Raw genomic sequence first — 19,317 nt, forward strand, 5'->3', positions numbered from 1 at the left:
TGTGGTGGAGAAGAAGCTGCCCTATATAACCAAGATGTGAAAGCTAATTCCAACATAATCTAGAAATCTCATAATGTAAGACGTTACTTTTGAAAGTAGCAATAGCCATCACAGCACAGCACATTTTTTGTGAGTTATACTGATGTATGTGGATTGTGTCTACACATTACGGCTGTTTGGAGTGAAGACAGTGAATAGCTTGCTAAATGTTTTTCTCTGGTCGGTCTTTCTCTCCTAAAACCCCTTTCTCCTGTTTTACATTTCTTCTGCTATCTTTTACACTCGCCCAGACAAAGTGTGGCCCTCGAGTGCGCCAGCTTTGTTGTTATGTGTCGTATAAGCTGCCCTCTATGCTGGCTGTCAGCTGGCTGTGGAGCTAATATCAGGGCTACTTCTCTGGCTGGCAGACCCAATCAGACTCTGGAAGCTGGGCTGATTGGGCTGACATACTCCATCAAACCCAGCATCAAACCTCCTCTGACCATACACTGGGGTCTGACTGCTTCGGACATCAAAGAGTAGGCCAGTGCAGGCCTTTTTAAACAATCCTAATATAGACCACCTTCTTCTTTCCTTCTCACTGCTTCTCTGAGTAGAAGTTTGGGATGTTTCGATGCATTTGCTCTTGTCATACTTGCAGTTTCAGAGGAAACATCGTGAAGGTGTGAATGATTTAATTTAACAAGTATTTTAGATGCATTTTTATGTGTCTTTGCCTCTGTCTCTAATGTGCCTGCTGTTCGTGCTTTTTATGTAATATTTCTATTTCTTGTGTGTAGTAAATGAGCTTCAAAGGATCCAGTCAAATGTTCCAGACTTCTGTACTGTGTTGTATTTAATATCAAAACATGTGGCATCAAGACTCGCACGCTTTGAACTGCTTTTAATCCGAGCATCTCAACTAACCATACCGCACTTCCCAAATAAAACTGTTACTAGTTTGACATAATTAAGTATTTCATATAATTGCGTTGACTTTAATCATCTTTAATCACCCAAATATATTCTAAAATTGAAATGTTTATGAGAACATGGGATTTTGCGGGAATGATCACAACCCCGAAAGCCTTTGGACAAACATGTCGAACCTTCTAATTATCTAGTATAGTTAAGGAAGTACACTCGGCATATGTGCGTGTGTGTTTTATTCATTTCCGCCTGGAGGGGAAAATAAAATGTTGTGAAAATTTGTCAGCCTCCGTTTGAGGAGCTTTACAATGTCAACAACATTGTGAGCGTCCTTAGAAAAGAAACTTAAAAGGAACTATTAGAGGCCTTGCTGCTTGTTTGTAAATTCCTAATAAGAATTGATTGCTTTTTAGACAGAGAAGGGGGAAAAATACAATTTTCATGCTCATTGCTGGTTATTACAGAAACCTTAATGGAGCATTTGTAAATTATTTAATTGACTGCTTCCACTAAAGGATCTCTAGAGCCACTCACACACCATTCTCTCCAAGGCTGAAGAGGTGTGCCAATCACAGCGCCATTGTTTCCAAAATGACAGCAATATAGATTGAGTGCCGCCTCGGAAACATTTAGCCCTCCGCTCGGCATCAGTTCTGTAGGAATTTAAAACGCAGGGTCTGACTGGGAAACTCTAGCGAGAAATGATGGCCCGTCTTTGCAAAACTGGAACCAAAGAAGCATCGGGCTGTCTTCTGCCACCACAGGGGGGGATGTCTGCATCAACAGGCCCCCACAACGCGATGTCTAAGTAGTTTTTATGGACTCAAATTGTCTAGCGGAGCAGAGGCAGATGGGAGAAAGTCAAACACAATTTTTAATACAATAATAATAATGAAAGTGGTACAAGATGCATTTCCAGTGTACTTTAAGCAAAGCAAATACACAAAGAGTAAGTTCTAAGGCTCGAAGGGGTAATTACACAAATGCTAAGTGAATGCAAGTGACATACAGTGTCCCTGACCGCACAGAAACAGCCATCTCTTGTTTGACATTCTTCTAACAACCTGCTGTATCGCCTTTTGTCATTCCCAGCGAAACCAAAAAAGGGTAGAGGACACAATCATTGCTTTCATTCCTCCTCGTGGCGATGCGCAATGAATCCAGGAAAGGCAGGCTTGTGATACATTTATTCATTATCATTTTAATATAGCCACAATGCATAATCAGCTGCAATACAGCGAGCCTGAGCTGAGAAAACAAATTAGTGGAAAGCCTAAGGAATTTTTTTTATTTTTTTTTCCGTTAGCCTCCGTTCTGCATGCTCGTGGCATATGGCTACCTATTTGCAACAAGAGTTCATTTGCAGATATATAAAGAAATCAGTGCAGGGACAAATAAAATTATGTAATAAAACTCAACCAAGAAGAAATATTGCTTGCGAAACATATGGCACTGTCAAAAATTATCACTTGAGACGCTAAACACAAATACTGGCAAGTACAATTGCAACACGTTCCAGCCTAAATGAATTAATTCACTTCATTATAGAGTAGAAAGGTAGGAGTTATAATCGCCTCAATTAGAGTGAAGCTATAAAGCGAAAGATAATGTATATGTAATTTCTTTTAATTTAGCTACCATCTGTTTGTTGCAATTGAACGCACTGTAATATTTAGCTTTTCATTAGTTTGTTTTTCTCTCGGCGAGACAGATTATCGTGTATGAGCGTGGGACTTTTTTGAGTTCAATAAACCCAGGATGATTGATTTCATTTTAATAGCTTCTTTTTTTTGTATATCACTCTGTACAAAACCTTGAGTGATATAAAAAAGAAGAAGAAGAAAGAAGATCTGAGCCCGATAACGGTAAAGAGAGGTAAAAGACACAGTTACTGTATGCGGCTACAGACCTCCTTTCATCTGGTTCGACTACTAAAACTCTCTCAATAGTTCTCCAGAAGCCTCTCAAGCATATGTCTCCTCATCTGCTTATCTTAGCAAACACTTGGCTCGGTAGATGAGGAGCGAATGGAGGAAAGTAAGAGTTGAGTCGACTCCTTTCCCTGATGGCCTCGCAGGCCCCGCTGCCTGGCTCAGCTGCTTCACACAGAGTGAGCTCTCTCCCCAACCTGCCATATGGGAGCCATAGCGCTTTTCTTTATCATCTATTCTTTTATGCCTACTGGTTGTGTGGCTGCCTTTGTTGTTCAGGAATAATCAAATGTTGATAGCATAGTTCAAATGGACCATTAAGTATGTGAGAATGCTCTATGGAGATGGAGCAGATAAGAGAGCAGGAGCCAGGCAGTCTGCCACGTTCAATAGCCAGCCTAGTGGTGGTGCTAATTTGATTATAATATAGTCATCTCCGAAGAGTAGAGCTATTCAATTAAATATTCTAATTAACCTGAAGTATTAGGCAAATGATGCTAATTACAAATATCCTCAAGAGAGCCGGCTGGATGAAAGGCTCGGCTCGCGACTGATACTTCAGACCACTGTCTCGTAACAAGATGTCCTATATCATAGACCCGGTGAATATTAAATTCCTGGCTAATTTGCCTCAATCCCATTTGTTTAATGGCATTTGCATTTTGTTTGAAATTGTAATAAACATGTGTACCCAGCTCTTAACTTCACAGAGAAAGTGCACTCTTGGGGTAGCTTAGTATTTGTGTTTACACAGCTCCCCAGAACAATCTCTCTCTCTCTCTGTCTGTCTCTCTCTCGCTTTCTCTCACTCACATACAGACACACACACACTACACACACACACTCAAAGCCTGGCCCATTAAACTCAATGTGCTTGTACTGACTGCAATATAGCAGAATTATTTTCAGGCCCCTGTGCACATCGCGAGATCAATTTTATGAAAGTGAGTGTTAATCCTAATAATTAGGAATATATTTATTTATTTATTAGGGATTGCTTTGGATAATCTTTACACATTTTTGTTAATTCTACACAGATGAAACCATAAACCGAGCAAGTGCGAAAAAGCATGGAGGGAGAAAGGCTGAAACATGCAGAGGGCTCGGGTCCAAACGCTTTGTCTAAAATCATGAAATCATCATATTTGACAAAGGTGTGAGGAAAAGCAAAGCTATCATGCTTGAGAAACATGTAGGTGCCCTCAGTGATTACTTTATATTCATAGTTTTTCCACTCCGAGGTCTTGAATATGTCATGTGCATAATGCCGGCCCTCAGTGTGGCATTCTAGTCACTCCAAGCAACGTGTTTCAATAAGGCAATTTTCTCTCTGCCTAAGAACATCAGCGGGGCGCCATTCTCAACAAAGACAGAGTATGACATGTTATCCAAGCATACATCTGCAAGACAGAACTATACTTTATTAAAGGAAAATAGGATTTCACATATGTTTTGACAAGCCAGGGAGGGGTGGTGGGGTTTTTTTGCAGGGGTTGGGGCTGGTGGTGTGTTAAAGGGAGGCTTGATTCATGGTTTGTGAGTAAGGTTTGTATAAAAAGGGTTAGGTGAATGAACAGCAGGAAACTCACGGAGATCAAATACGTGGAGGATGTGAAAAAAAGAAACAACAGCTTTGAATGTACGTGATTCTCTTTTTTTTTTCTGAAATAAATCACAGCATGACAGGATTTGCCAAGTGGTGAAGACGGGGCTAAGATGAGCCCTTTCTTGTATCTAAGCAACCATACACAAATCAGTCATGTGATCACAGATTAATTACTCTGATTTCTTTTCATTTACTTTCCTTTTTTTGGAGCACTCTAACATATGCCACACACATCATTTTTTTTGGAAGATGACAGTTAAAAAAAGTAGTGACGCCAAGATTTGGAAACACAAGGCTACCTATACATCATAGCAGTTATTCACAACAATACAACAATTAGTCCATTATTGATACTTTGAGTAAATTTTGCAGAAAGTATTTAGATGTTTACTCAAGTAAGACTTTTAATGCAGGACTGCAGCATATTTGAGACCCATGTGCGCCTAACAATGTACCTGCAGCTGTGGCTCTTGGAATGCTTCTATCTGGCCTTGAAAAGGGAAGCACAGACAAAAGCATCCTCCTAAATCCTCCTAAAATGTTTTATTTCTCATTTGAAAAATGGACACCGGCATCACAATCGCCCAGCATGCAGCACATTCCCGGGATCGCCTCTGAGCTTGTCGGATGTCTGCATTAAGGTTGATACAGCGACTGTATTTACTACTGGGGGATATCATATGAGTCGGATAAGCCTGGAGGGATGATATCAGCTTTTGTTTGAGCCTCTGCTATGTGGAGAGACAGTCGTAAGAACTGTACACCTGTCTCATTAGGAGAACCATGCTGTTGACCCAGTGTATTAGCCTGGGCCTAATCCTGGCGGATCTGAACAGGCTTCCCTAAGCCTCTCATATGGATAAGTCTTCCCTTGAGCCACCATGACAAGACTACAGCACAATGGAAAACCGGGCCATGCTAACACATCATTATGCTTTCCCAAACAGATACAGATTATGAGTGAGGCCGGGTTTTGTTTGTTTATTGGCAACATTACTGTCAAATTATTGCTTTTACTGGCAGCCACTGCGAGAGGCTATTCACACACACATGCACACGCAGCGACGCTTACACAGTTTAGCTGATACGATGCATATATGCTTATTTTACAATAGTTTTGCATGCTCTAGTACTTTATAGAGCATTTTTCAGTAGTGACTTAAAAGAATAGTTTACTATTTTAATGGACGTCTTATTTGAATTCTTTTCAAGAGTTTGATGTTCAGATTGATGCCACTGTCATGTCTGTTTGGTAAATAGTGTGTCACTAGAAGTGAATGGCTATTATCCAAGCATTAGTAATGGAAAAAAAGGGAAAACCTTAGCTTAGCAAGACCCAGAGATTACAAAAACTAAAGCAACCTCTAAAGCATGCCAGCTACATCTATTCATGCAAAACAAGGCTCAAGGCAGTTTTTGCATGAACTAACAGGCTGGTGTGTGCTGGCAGATTGTTCAATGGGCTGCAAGTTTCTGTGGTTGTAACAAAAGAAAGGTCAAAAATTAATTGATTTTGCATTTTTGCTTTTAGATAAATAAATAATATCCACATGCTAGCTAGATTTTTCTAGCTGGCGAATTTTGCACTTCTTTTGACTGAAGCACCTCTGTAAACACACATCACAGATATGGATAGTCAATAAGCTGTGCTGCTACAGAGTTGTCTCTGGAATGTCAGGGTCTACCTAGTTTAATAGCCCATATTTTCACTTAAACCTGCTTCTGACAAAATACTGACTTGTACTTGACTTTACAGTGCTTTCCAATGTTCGGGTAAGTTTTATGTTTCAGTTCCTCACAGAAAAGTGTTTGACTTCAGTATAGGAATGCATTTTGACTTTTCTCTCAGTGGCTATGGCCTTCATCACGTCTACTGTCATCAATGTCATATCGAGAGTGCGAGTCAGCCAGAGAAAGAGACAATAATGTGTGATTTGGACTGTGGGTAGAAATCAAAGCCAATCACAAAGCTCCCTCTCCACATATTGACTCTTTTTTGTAAACATCAAGATGAGGAAATTGATTATTGAAAGAAGTTAAACCAGTGTCGACTGCTTCTTCTCACCTGTCCTTGTCATTTCTGTCTCTTTGTGTCTTCTATTGTCACAGCTAGCTAAGTAGGCCGTGTCGTTTATACAGCCAAGTCTTTTTGTTAAACCACATTCAAAACTTTAGACACACACTGACCCAAAATAGCCTCTTTTGCAATGACCCTCCACTGTAATAAACAAAACCCACAGCTGCCCACAGACAAATATACAGTACCCAATCTCACCATTAATCTGCTACCACAGCCCTGTTGAAGATGAGAGATGGTGAATGAACAAAGCACTCCTTGGAAGGAAATCTGTCGAACCTCTGAGCGGTGTGTCGATTGCGGCTGTGCCTGGCAAAATGCAAATGTCAAGTGACACTCGACAAGTCTGTGATTAAGATTTAATAGAGAAAAATGTGAGGCGAGGATATTAGCCTAACTAAGACCCATCAGCAGGCTCTCCTCAGGATGCCCGTCCCCTCATGTCCTCTTTGATTGCAGCAGGGAACCACTATGTCCAGCACACAAATTCTCAGATGTTGCAAGTAGGGAATAAATCAAGGCCACTATAACAGTTATACAACATACATTAATGTGCTGATTGAGGTACACGTTGGTTGTTATCTTTGTATAATTTAGCGATACAGCTCCAAACTGTCCTTCACCCATATTCAAGCGTATAATGCTAAGTTCTTGATTTGTCCCAGCAACTGCTCAGGAGGTCAAACAGAAAGCATTCGGGGTGTGGGGGTGGGGTGTGGGGGGTATGCAGGAGGATCCCATGAGCATGCTCATAGATGAAGGTCAGCGCTGCTAGCATTTAGCAAGCCACCGCCATCACCAACCAATCTCTCTGCCACAAATCTCCTCTGAAATTTAAAAAATTTAATTTGTCAACATGTTTCTATCATATGCTCCATCACTGTCCGAGCCAGTGGCAGGGTCCGGAGGCCCATGGTGGGGGAAGGGGTTGGGAGGGAGGTGATGGAGGGGGGAGGTGACATGCTGCAGGGGCCAAGGCAGCTGCTCTCAGATGGGAAGACGGCGCTGTGATTAGGCCCTCACACTGGCTGGAATTGTCCCGGACAGCCTAGAAATCAGATTATTAACTCTGATACCAGACACTCTGTCTCCTGACTGGGATTAGCATGAAAATTTTGATATGGATCGATAAGCAATCTTTCCCCTTATTCACAATCTCCCAAGGCTTCATTAATCTGTGTGTATGTTTATGTCAAGGAATTAAGACATCCCAGTTGCCCCGTCATTCTCTTCCACGACACGCAAACATACCCACAGACACACACTCACACGTGGACCCCTCCTGCACACCCTTGCTCTGTTCTCTCAGGATCTTCGATAGGAGAATCTCATAGAGATTTAGTAAATCAAGCACCGACTCTACTTACCGAAAAGAAAATTGCCTCCCGTTCCTCTGTCTGGCCTCTCAGGTACATATGCCAGAAGATCACTTTACTGAAAAATCCAGTGCATTGCTGGACAACACTGGATAGCACTGACACTCAGAAGACACTCGATTCTCCAACAAGATGAAGAAACTGCAAAGATTTATTTCACTATTTTAAGTGAATAACCTTAATAAGTCATAATCTAACTTTTAGGCTCGATCTTAGGCTTGTTGGAGCTACAGTCGAAGCTTTTTCAACCAAGAATTTGGATTTATATTCTTAAAAATATTTTCATTATTCTTGAAAAAGATGATCTAACATCAACTATAATGCGGTCATCTGTCATAGGTATGAAACCATATGGAAATAAGTTTTATGGAAGAATCACGGCAGCTCCTGTGACTGAATATGGACTGTAAGATGATGAATGTTTAACGTTCAGTTAATGTTACATCAATAATAATCGCACAGTCAATAGTTTTACAGCCCAACTGATTAACCTTGAAAACTGCTTAATAGCCCAGAAGCATCATGTGGTGTCCTGAGAAAACTCTTTTTTGGGGGGCATCCATGAGCAACTTAATCCACTTCCACTGCATCTGTGTATCTGAAGCAGTTTTTCTTAGGATAAAGAAAACCACCAACAACAAAACATTACAAATGACATAGAAGCTGATACGCTAAATAACATTTTTAATATTGTTTTTAAGGTGTTATAAGGGTTAAAAATCCCTCCTTGTCCAACTCATAACCTCACATTGAAAGCAACCATTCTGCAGGATCCAATATCCCCCTATCTTTCTCCCCTGATGTCAAACACTGATAAATGATTAAATAAACATGTAACCATAATACATAAATAAGATGCACCGAAAGGAATATGTGAAAGTGTTGATGGATTATCTGAAACTCAAGGAACAGGCGGAGAGTGCCCGAGCATAGCCAAAGTGGAAAGGATCAGTGCTCGTATAATTATGACCCATACACAGAGTATAATTAATCTCGCCCGCATCATTAGGAAACACGAGTCCAGCCATGTCATTAAAGTGCTTTTAGTCGTCCTACTGTCCTCCCTTTGCCCCGACGCACTCTCTGTTTTACCAGCCCACTGCTGGTCATTTACAGAAAGAGCACTCATCTACGCGGCGGCACGACTCCTCACATATTGTCTTTATGTCCAATCATGGTTAATAATGAAGAGCTTTAGAAGGAAGGAAATGAATAAATGAAAGTCTGGGGAAAATATGGAGTCAAGTTTGACAGTGATAAAGTATTTCTTTCAAGTCGAACTCAGGCTATTTTATGATTTGATGAACTGCGTCGGTCAGTGATCTGATTAAAAGTCTCCTTAACATGTGCAAAGCTGCAGAGTGACTTTTTTTCAGTGGAGATTTTAAAAAGTGCCCTAACGTGCAGTTTTATTTCATGTACCAAATGTTGAAAAAAAAAGGGGGGTGGACCGTAATTAGCACAATTTCCTTTGTGGCTTCCAAGGATCCTATTAGTATAGAGTCATATTATTTACTAAAGTGCTAATACTATTCTCTCATGTCCATTAACAAAGTGAGGTATGTGTATAGGTAAGTGGATCCAATTGGCTAAGAGCTTGCGGTTTCAGCAGAGAGTGCTTTTAAGTCTGCACACTCAAAAGTATTGGACTAGGGGTCAGGTTCAAATTAATTAAAGGGCTATAAATGAAAGAGCCCGCTAATGACTGCAATCTTACCTACCCAATATTTAATATTTCATCATTAAACAGTAAAATGACCCGATATGATCCTAATACAGTCCCAATTATGCAGTATTGATCAAAGTGACCTTTTCATACCAGGGAGTGGGAAGAAAATCAATCCATCCCCCCCTTTGTCCCATTCAGCATTACTATTCCCTGCATACTATAGGCCCAGCCTGTGAATACAGTAAGTCTCAACCCAGTTTTACAGTAAAATGTGTGGTATCTTCAGACTGTGGTGGTGGTTGTTGGTAAAGGAACATTCCCATTGGGATTTGTGTCCCCTTTTCAAACTATTATTTATGCTTGTTATTAGTTATACTTTCTCTTCACTGGGTCAACATTAACATAATGTTCTAAATTTTCCACTGTGACAAGGCCACATCCTGGAAAAATACCCCAAGTGATTGCAGTCATCTCAAAATTTAACAGCTATTATTGCAAAAATACTATGTTTTGTGCAGCTATTACACTTTTTTTCTCTGAGACTAGGCTTTATGTCTATTTAATATATACCAGGAAAAATGCTGCCTGTCAAATGAACTGACCTCAGCAGAGAAAGCAATCTCTCCGTGCCCATACATCTAATTCTTTTGTTCAAAAGCATGTTGTATTTCTCTTTGTGTTTGTTTGTTGTTGTTTTTTTCTTTCCTTTTTTTCCTCCTACCACCCGTGTTCCCTCACGCACCCGCCCCACTCCACCGCCTCGCCTTGTCTGCTGCCAGACATCCAGCCATGTTAAATCCCAGAAGCCGAGACAGGTGACGAAAACGGGGCCAGACTTCTCTGCCCATCAGTTGAGGTGCCATCATAATGGCTAATTCCTCCCCGCCTGGCCCAGGGAGCAGGAAAAGAAGCGAGACGGGAAAAGTGAAATCGGTACAATGCCTAAACACATTTTGCTGCAGGATCTGTCTTGATTTGGTGTACTGCTTGACACTCTCCATTTTCTGTTTGACTGGTAACTGCTGATGTGCTTTTCCCTTGTCAACTCACCATGAAACAAGTTCAATGTATTTCTAAAGATTGCCAAGTTTGGCCTCCGTTAGCTCAAGAACAATAGAGCAGAGCTGCTTGATTACAGTTTCAAAGACTAAAAAGATTTTTGTGAGTAAAACGAGAATGTTTCCCTTTTTTTTATGTCCAGTCAGCAAGAAAATGATTTTCATCAAAAGCAGAATTTTTTATGTATTTATTTTTTGATTTTGCTTTTTGGCTAGGCATACGAAGTCGATCAAGATGTCTACAATCTGAAGCTGAAAATGAAAGCCACAACCATTCTTTTTAACCCCATTGTATGGATTTAACACAGGCAAATGGGAGACAAGTTATAAACATGGCTGCACATGAACCTCTTTATGAGTCACAGTCTGTGTGAGCAAGAAGGTAAAAGACATCTTTTCTTCTTTATGAGATGCCTGAGGAACAGCAGCTCATAATCAACTAAGCACATCTTAATCAATGTCCCCTTCCTCCATGGTGTGGCCTGTGAAGAGCAAAACAGAACATGAAGGATATAATCTGTGTAAAAGCTAACCCCCCAACCCCCCCGGAGCAGATTAATTATGATCTCTGTAAGTCATAAAAACATCCTTTTAATTATTGATGGCTAACCCTTTGACATGAAATTCAAATTAAATCTCTCTGATTTACAGTGGAAGCGTTACGAGCTGGCTAGCTCTCGGCTGCTTTATAGAGACCAAGGAGGTAAGTTAGGAATTACATAACAGATTTGATTGGCTAAATAGAGAGGGATCATATGCTCACATGAAAATGACTTTGTTTCCACTGGCACCAATCACAGGTTTCAAGGTTAGTGAGTTCATGAGGGGATCGGGTGTGTGCTCGTGCATGCGTGTGCAGGTGGGAGGGACCCGTGGTTTGCAATGACAGCTCGGCTTGAATCAAGTGTGGCACTCTCATATGAGTGAAAATAATGGAATCCTATATGTCTTTGAACATGTCAGCATTTCACAGAGGGACCAAATGGAAAGTGATGGCTGGTCGCAGCTGAGGAGTAAGAAAGAGATGCTGAAATGGGAATTGGGTGGCCGTGAGGCCATCCCTGTAGCTGACCTGCAGTCAGATGGAGGACGAACTCGCTGTCATCCAACATCAAGCAGCTAAAAACTTCATCCTCTCATATTCTGCTTTTTTTGACCTGTCTGCTTATGGGGTACAGCAGTGAAGCAAATTAGGACACAGAGTTTAAATGCAATTTTACCATAACGGAAGTTTTACAAATATGGAAGCCTGTTTCTGCCACTAAAAAACAGATAATAAACCAAGAAAAGAAGAAAAAACAATGTTTTTTGCCACCCATAAGTAACCCGAAGGTACCCAAAGCTATGACATGCTGCATGGCAAAAAAAATGTCAGAAACAAACGTCCATGTATAAACAATGCTGAAGTGAGTAACTTGGTTTGGCAAAACCACAAAAGAAATGTCACAGTAAAACATCCTCAAAATATGGAAGGTTGTTTCTATCATTTAAAAAAATGCAAATAAACAAAATATTTGGCTCATTATCTCAAAATATAGACATCAGTTATTTTCTGAGAATGTTGAGATATTGAGGCAAAAAATTTGAGATAATAAACAGACAAAAAAAGTAAAAATAAATCAGTAGCAGAGAGAAGCTTACATATAAACATTACATTGTTCCATATGTTATATTCCCACCACCCTGTCTTCAAAAAATATCATTACTGAATCAGCAAACACTTTCATCACATTGATTTATTCACAACCAAGAACCAAATGTTACCTCTGCCCAGTCTGTTTGGTTATGTCCTTATTATTCTTTGATATGTGGACGTAAACGGCAGGTGCGGCCAATGATTTCAGCTGAGTGGAAGCACCTGGGCTTTGCGCTTCCAGGCTCTGTAAACCTCTTCAAGAAACTTTCTCCATGTGGTTTGTGTGATACCTAAATCATATTTTTCCAGCACCTACATCTCCCCACTTGCAGCACAGGCATTTAATACTACAAAATTATAAAATGCATAGTAATGTAACTACTGTTCAGAATGATTTCTACACCGTTTCATATTTTGCTGCAGGGTGTTTTCGTAAGTTTCATTCCTACCGCAGTGGTTTTCTTTTTTATGGAACATCCTACCATCAATTAAACACCTCATAAATAAAAGAAAACATCTCATTTGCTTTAACTTATGATTGTAAAACATATTTGATTACAGAGTGGGAAAGAGAATGGAACTTCTTTATTGCTACTTTGTTGCCACTTTAAGGTGATTTGGTCAGATTTGGAGAAATCCAGAATTTTCACCTCTACCCTGCCGTAATAGAGGTATTACAGATATTACAGTCACACAACTGCAAACTGTACCTTTTGCATGTCCACTAACTATCGCAACAGGAAGTTGACACATGCTCAAAAATTAATAAAGTAAATCCGACGAACTTCACTAAAATAAAGATATTATCTTGTGACAAGGCAAAAAAGTTAATTCAGTGCGACTTCACCATGTTTTCCTACTATATGGATGGATTTAATGAGCATGTAATGGGCTATGGTTTGGATTGTGGAAACTCTCACACACACAGACACAGACACAGACACACACACACACACGCACACACACTCCCTATGACATCTCCATTTCATTCTCTCGCCTTATTTACAAAACCCCAAAAAATATAATTAGAAACCTCCAGCTTAAGATAAGAGGCAGTGGTGTATGGGTGATTTAAAGCACTGTAGGAGTTTCTTGAGTTTGTGGCTGAGGGCAACATGCTCGACTAAGTATGGGGGTCAGATAACATGGAACCACTTACAGCAGAGGATGTCCTTTTTCTTTCCTATCACCAGCTTCCTTCCACTGTGCTGCAACAAACATTAAAAAACAACAACACCTCGCCTCCCCCCAACACAAGTTCCACTTAATGCAGTCAGCCTCCAACCTGGTTTCACATGGCTAAGCCATTATCCCTCCCCACTACCCCCAGCACCACCAATTTTAATCAAAGATCAGAGATGAAAAGGCTTTATTAATAAAAGTTTCCCCTTCAGGAAGATGGGAACTAAATGATTGCTCAAATGTGCCCAATTTGAGGCAGATCTGCTGGCAGACTGGGCATCTGGACTGGGCGGGGCCAGCAGGAAACTCTTGCATCTGGAAGCTGTTTACTGTGCAGAAATTAAGAGACGCACCACGCACAGATATACCACCCGCAGTCACTAAGTGAGTGTAAGTGAGTGCGTGTCTGTGGAAGTAACACATTTTTGGGGGTGTTTGCCTCAGTTACATTGGTTTATTCCCTTAGTGAAACTTTATGATTGGGATTTTAAGGCATCTTCAGCATCAACGTGCAACCAGCTTGAGACAGAAACACATCTTAGTGTCCAGATGTACTGTAGGAGCACAATACTTTTACTTCAGCTACTTTAATGGATGCATAGTGAAACAGATGCGGCTGTGATGCTTCATAAAGATCCATTTGTGCACAACAAGCCATTACACTTCTGCAAGAGCGAAGGACATCCAAGCACACAAAAAAACTAAAGTTTACAGAAGAGTGGAATCTGTTCCTGTATAGCACAGCTGTGTGTGTGTGTGTGTGTGTGTGTGTGTGTGTGTGTGTGTGTGTGTGTGTGTGTGTTTTCTCCCATACTACTTTTCTGCTGCTCAGAGGCTTTTCTATGGTTGCTGTGGTGATGGAGGAATGTCACATTAGTCTGTGATTATCTCTATGAGGTCTGCATTCGGTTTCCTCCAACTTGAGTAATTGCATTTTTCGTCTTCCTCCTCCTCCTTTTTTTTTTCTTTTTTAATCAAACTCACAAACAATAAGCGGGCAGGCACTGACAGAAAGTCAATGTGCCTAGGACAGCCGTTTGGTCTGTGAAGAAGGCCCGACACCAACGCCTTTTATGCTCGGGATGACGAGGCCGAGCGAGCCCCATCACATGGCCGCCAGGTTAAACAAAAAGCCTGAGCGATCGGCCTCAGAGGGCTCGAGCGAAATCCAGTGCAGTGGCGCAGACAGCCACCACTGAGCAATTCTAGTCGTCTGACAAAAGACTGATGCTATCTAATAAAGAGGGCTGCATCCATCTCGAGCACACAAACATTGCAGACAACACAGAAAGGCAGAAAGAGGAAGAGAATGGGTTTGTGTAAGGAGAGGCAGTCGTGACAGCTGCCGACTCTTGAGCACCATAAATAGTAGCTGTACCCTGTCAAAGAGAAATGAACTAAATAAATGAAGGCTAGGATAGAAGAGTGCACATGCACAACAACGCCACACCATACCCTAATGTTTAAAGGTGACATATCGTGATTTTCCCTTTTTGCCATCAGATGCAAACTGCTAAAATTTACTCATATTTACTAAGGTGAACGTTTAAAATCATGAGGATATCAGAATATGTGAAAGTAATCCCTGTGAACTAAAAGCTCAGGCTTCACACTAACCAATATAATCATTCAGATTTCTTCTTTGGTTTTTTTTTTACTCTTGTATCTATATAATGTCAGAAAAAGTGCATGTCTCTAATATGATCACCTTGGGCCACAATCACACAGGCCTAGAGACTGGTTAGTGATCGCCTGATGCTAATGAGGCCAGGTGAAATCAGTCACAAAGCGGGCGCTGGACTGAAAAGCCCACTGTGATTGCTTTGGTTGGTAGCAGATTTCCAGAGTCGCCCATAGTCTGCATGGGAGACTGACTTGTCTGCAAATCCTCAGCATTTGCTCTGCAAGTTGCAGTGAAACATGCAAAAGTGCAGTGCAAACAATGAAAAGTAAAGGTAAAGTTGTGACTTACTGCTACAACCAGCATATTTTAAAAGATTCAACTGTTGATTTGAAGGTGAGCGCTCTCCATTTGTGTGCCTGTTAAAACAGCCTGTTTCAGGCAGCAAGTGAACTGTAGACCTGCAGAAAAGCCCAGTATAACATAAATAAGGATTATTTTAAACAAAGCTATATAAACTGGGTTCAAGTTGATAATATCTTGCTGGAAATGAGCATGTTAGCGCTCCTTTAAAATAGGACCCGCGGACATTAAAGGGGTTTAGCGCAAACTTTGACAGAGTAACAATAAATTATTGTAATATCAGTAACTAGACATTGTCCTAATTTCTCCACTTCATCTGCTTTCAGGTCAAATTTGATGTCTGTTAAATTTGTATCTAGATACACTGACAGATTATTGCAGTGCCATAATATGTTAAACTATGCATCAGGTAAGGAGAAAACCAGCAATTTGCAACACTTTGAAAGAGATCCAGTGAGTACTGCAAGCCTGCATGTGGTCAAAAAGGGAATTTCACTCATCTAAATGTAGCAGTAGTCCCAAGACACTGACAGAGCTTCAGAAGCAGTGGTTAAATTTAAATCTGGTACATATTTACCTTTCATGGGTCATATAGTCCTCTGTGCTTACCACATATCAGAGTCACAACTTTACCCAGGGGGCTTTGTTACTTCAAAGCAATGATTAAAGAAAGTGATTATGATGATTAGCTTGCAAAACATTATACAGTACCAGCATCCAGAAACTGGTAAATACATACTTCTCAAAGCACTGCCTGACAGGACTGCTGGCATGGAGACACTAAAGCCAACCTTTCTTGAAAAACTATTAACAATCTGGCCACACTCAAAAAAATCTCCCAAATCAAAGCATTACTTTACTAATAACAAGTATGATCAAGCAGACACATTGCCACAGATGGGCGTTGCTCACATAGTGATTATGGGTGAAAAGATGTGGACAAGGCTGGAAGGGAATGAGACACGACTGCTGTTAAAATTGAATACTGGGTAAGGGTGCACTTTCATGGAAACACAGGGCTCATGTCAGGCTGCGTGAGATCACCACTAACATATGCATGACAGCCGCTGCACTGAGGTGTTTGCTAATTTCCCCCCATTTTAAAAATTCCATTTTATTTGTACTCATTGATTTTATGTGAGGATGGGAATAGCCGGCCATCAGAGCTCCAGGAATAAAATGCTGGCACTGACCTGTGCATAGATAATTCACCATGAAAGACAATCAATAAATAACAAACACTCCCTAATCAGCCAAGGAGCTGACAGAATGACATTCCATTATCCCCATCTGGCCCGCTGCAGTCGGAAGAGCCAAATCTCAGAGGGCCAAGTCCCCCCACCCACCCACCCACAACACACACTTTCTTACTAAAGCCTGTCCATTCCCCGATGTCAAATCTCAAGACCCAGACAAACAGAAAAATAATTACCCTGTAGATAAATTTGTCTCTGCTAGCATCCAAGGCAGCAAAATGTTGTAAAATGAACATATCTATGAAAAAAATGTGAATAATTTTATTCTATGGAGACCATTTCTGTGAACATTATGCTTCTCCATAACACTCTGATTTATAATACAGGACAGATATAACTGGCATTGCCTTGTGATCGAAACATTGTGCTTTTTTAATCATTTAAATAACAACAGAATTGAACAATAAATGAGAGTTAACCTGCAATGTATGCTTTGTTCATTTTAGTTGAATGCACCTCTGTACAGGAGCACTGTCAGTGGGCATCCGCAAAAAATAGCTACAATTTACTCAATTTACATTCTGATTTTCATTAACCCAAAAGATTTGCCTCTTCAAACTTATCAGTTTGGCTGACTTCAAATTGACCTCTTGGCAGGAGTTGGCTTCTGTATGCCATTTTGTCGCTTTTGTTGTGTGATCTCTAGTCACAAAGGCCAGGGACTGGTCAGTGACCCATGGCAACTAAAGGTCGGTAGTGAAAAATCAGTGTTACATGACCAGTTGGGTAGTGACTGCTGGCAGGTGAAATGATTGGAAAGAGGCAACAGTGCTGCACCGAAAACGTCCTCCTTCGGCCATTCAAAGTTTGTTCGAAAAATGGCAGCTTGTCTGCAAACATTCCCCAACTACTCGCTGGGCTGTAGTGAAACTGTGAAGGACGCAATGCAAACTGTAAATGGAGAAAGTCTGCCTTCAAAATAAAAGTTCCACCTTTTGAAACATGTTGGCTGCTGTGGTAAGGCTCAATGTTTTACTGTGAAGGAAAACTTGCTCCAGTTCTCTTTTGCTTTGTACTTTTTCAAGTTTCACTTTGCTCAGCAAGAACTTGGTGAGTTTTTGATAAGTCAGCATTTTTATGCAAACTACAGATGACAGCATCAGTCTGCTTGCAACCAAAGCAAAGTGAGGAATATAAGCACTTTATAAAGGAATTCAACTGACTATAGCCACCAACCTCCAACTACCTATCACCAATGGGTGGGGAATGCAAAACCTGCAGTTCGTGGCAAATGGTCAACTGGTTGGCAGCTGGTCTTTAGATCTGTGTGACTGAGGCTTTATTAAATGTCAGTTATAGAGGCAGGACTAGTCTAAACACTACATTTATGAGTTATTCTTGAGTTATCATGAAATAATTTTGATCTGCCATTAACCAACAAAGGGATCATTTGCAGGTTTTCACCCATTCTGACACTTCAGCTTGAAACAAAATCCTTTGAATGAGTAGATGAATGCACAGATGCAATGATAAATCTGGACATTTTCTCAAAACCGTCCAATATGTTTTATAAGAGGTCTCTGATTTTCGAGTTTAAAACTAGAGCCTGTTGGGGCGTTATTTAGGTTGCTGAAATCCCAAATATGCCTTAAAAAAGCATTTTTAAATATAACTCCCAGACTTCAAAGCTTGACTTGAAGGTTATTAAAACAGATCACAAACACAGCTGACCCTTTTAAACCCAAACAAAGAATGAACATCAGAGTCTGTAGCTGCACTGACTGCCATCATGTTAAGAGCCATGGTATAAGACAGTCACTGTATAACATGAACCAACCAAATCTGATGCAGGGTTTTCCCACTCTGAAACAAAGCTGCTACTGCTGTATCTTTTGAAGGCCTTTTGGCTTGATTTTCCCTAACCTGAATGATTTTAAATGTAATCACAGGTAGCAACATTGAATAGCCATGATCAGTTGGTTTGAGTCCCATATCTAGCCTGCTGCCAATAGTTTTCTCCCCTACCTCCTTGTAGTGAACAGCTCTTACGACCTGTTGTAATCAGTGATAAAGAGAGCAACGTAGATTAAGTAGACATCTAGACGTTGTGTAGAAATGTACATACATCTTCAGTTGTACTGTAGTAAGAGAACCAATCTAACTTTGTGAGCATTTTTACCTTTTAATACGGTTTATTTGAATCAAGACCTTTCTTAATATTAACAAAGTATTTCTGATACCTAAATCTACCCAAATCATAGAACACTGAAACATAACAAATGATGACTCTCAAACTTCAAAGATAAGAGAATGAATTAGATTAGATGACTCCCACACCTCTGCCATCCAAAGTTTTGTTTTTTCATTTTAAAAAAATACAGTATCCAAATCAGCCACCTACAAGCAACATGTATAGCCCTGATAACAGCTGATAACAACCATTCAATGGGTTGATAACATTCAGAATAGATGTATAATCTATTTATGCCTGGGTGCAAATCATTTGATCTATACCCACTTAAGCTACAATACAGGGATGATTTATGCAAAAGTGTGTGTCAGATGGTAATGGAAAACATCACCATCTGACCAGGGCCTTTCCGTGTGGACTTAGCATGTTCTCCCTGTGTAAGCGTGGGTTCTTTCCGGGTACTCCGGCTTCCTTCCATAGTCCAAAGACATGCACGTAGGGT

Source organism: Diplotaxodon limnothrissa, linkage group LG11 (genome assembly GCF_057381915.1).
Source record: "Diplotaxodon limnothrissa isolate DT_005_m linkage group LG11, D_limnothrissa_male_GT1.1, whole genome shotgun sequence".
In the NCBI taxonomy this organism is placed as follows: domain Eukaryota; kingdom Metazoa; phylum Chordata; class Actinopteri; order Cichliformes; family Cichlidae; genus Diplotaxodon; species Diplotaxodon limnothrissa.